This window comes from Pieris rapae, chromosome 4 (genome assembly GCF_905147795.1).
Source record: "Pieris rapae chromosome 4, ilPieRapa1.1, whole genome shotgun sequence".
NCBI classification, from domain to species: domain Eukaryota; kingdom Metazoa; phylum Arthropoda; class Insecta; order Lepidoptera; family Pieridae; genus Pieris; species Pieris rapae.
The window spans coordinates 9,386,408-9,388,318 of NC_059512.1; the positions used below are offsets into that span (position 1 = coordinate 9,386,408).

Sequence of the window (1,911 nt, forward strand, 5' to 3'; positions counted from 1 at the left end):
CAGAAGGCTCATAGTGGTTTGACTTTTAAGAATCGGTACTTTTCTTCAAGAACCTTGCGTTTTATTGAAAATGGTACATAATTTCGGGTTGTGTGTTAATTATAGCGTATAATGTCTAATAATGTATTGTGGTGTCTGTATAGATGATATACAGCACTTAATTGGATTTATAGGGAGCGGTTTTGTTTGGTTTACGCTAATTGAGTCTGGCGTTGGAGAAAATATTTAATAAAGTCTATGTATAAACAGTCATTATGCTATACGTACGCTAAATGGATTTTTCACCTAAATTTCGCAAACGTGTGTGTTTTATCATCGTAAGACATTAACGACTTTAATTATTATAGATAAATAAAATAAAAAGTGATTCCAAAAATAATTCCTGCAAACAGAAAATAAAACCAACATCACGAGGTGTTCCCAGGCGGTCACCCATTCAAGTACTGACCTCGCCCGACGTTGCTTAACTTCGGTGATCGGACGAGAACCGGTGTATTCAACGTGGTATGGACGTTGGCGGTAACTGTTACGAAAATATAAAATAGAATACCTATAGGAAAAAGTGTCACCTCCCTTTCGTCATTACTTCGCAACACGAGATAAGGACCTTCGTTCCAATAAAAAAAAATTGCATTTATTCGTGTACTATTTTACACCAGCGAGCTCCGGCGGAATGAAGGCCTTTAAATCCTTCCACCTGTCTCCATTTCTCGAAATAATTTTAAAATTCTACCCCGCTATCCCTAATTTCATGTTGGGCATCCTCTATTTCTTCTTCCCACTATTCAAAGTCTTCTTGACCCATCTGTCATCACAAATTCGGGCAATGTGACCGGCCCATTAACTCTTTTGTTTTACGACGTATTTTATCTTTGTACGGCTACATATCACAGCCTATTTAACTGTGTCTTTAAGTTTCAATCGAAGATCTTTATAGGCAGATAAGAAAAAATGAAAGAAGTATTGTAGATATATCCTACTACTATATATTTAAGTAACGTGTTATTTCCTTACAAAAGTCTGACGTTATGGGTTTCGTAACGCGTCTTTCTTAGGCCTCACGATAACAAAATTATTTGTATACTGTTCTAAAAACAAATACCATGGTATCTTTTTAACTCAGTATTAGTAAAGATCGTATATATATTCAATACATTTCAAAACAATTTCCTGGTTTCTTATCAAAAACAAACGTCTGAACGGAAAATTCTAAAATAAACAAAGCCGCATTCACCTATTAAATACATAGCCGCAATCACGTAAAGTAAATAACTGCAAAACGCACCAGTAAAAAACATTAAATATTTTTGAGTTCAACGTGAGTCAACTTCAAATTATTCAATTGAAAGTTTTCGGTGTCTCTGATTCCTGTTGTGGCGTACCTATGCCTTATATCTATATTAATGATTACAATAGTATAAATTAACATGCATTGTATTAGACCTTGGATTATTAAATGTATCTTCGAACTGTAAACATCGTTCTTATTTAGTCCTGTCCTTACACTGTATATCGATACAAATCAATCTTGACTGCGAAGGGGCAAAATGGTGATCAGCTCCTGTACTTAATACATGCTGCCGACTTTTTGGGTCACGATGTTTTCCTTCACCGTTCGACTGATTGTTAAATGGGCGCATATTAAAAAAGTCTTGTAGTGCACAGCCGGGGATCGAACTAACGACCTCAGGGATGAGAGTCGCACGGTAGAGCCAACAGTGCAGTCACAAAGAATATTGCAGTTCACGATCCTAATAGTAATTTTATGCTCCGCCTACGACACACTTGTATAAGAACATCTCCAGAATCCTATGAAAAACTTCATAGAAACCATTAATTATTCTCCACTCACAAATATTCAGCCTATTCATCATTTGAATGGATCCCTGATTATCAGTGAACCAATTTGCG

The 1,911-nt window shown here is 35.9% G+C and overlaps 1 non-coding gene across 1 annotated transcript; it reads right to left on the reverse strand.

Moving 5' to 3' along the window:
• Window positions 1-399: 399 nt before the first annotated feature.
• On the reverse strand, window positions 400-518 carry LOC123689170. The gene has a single exon (XR_006750213.1). It is a non-coding gene; the product is annotated as a 5S ribosomal RNA (ribosomal RNA).
• Between the last annotated feature and the right edge of the window lie 1,393 nt (window positions 519-1,911).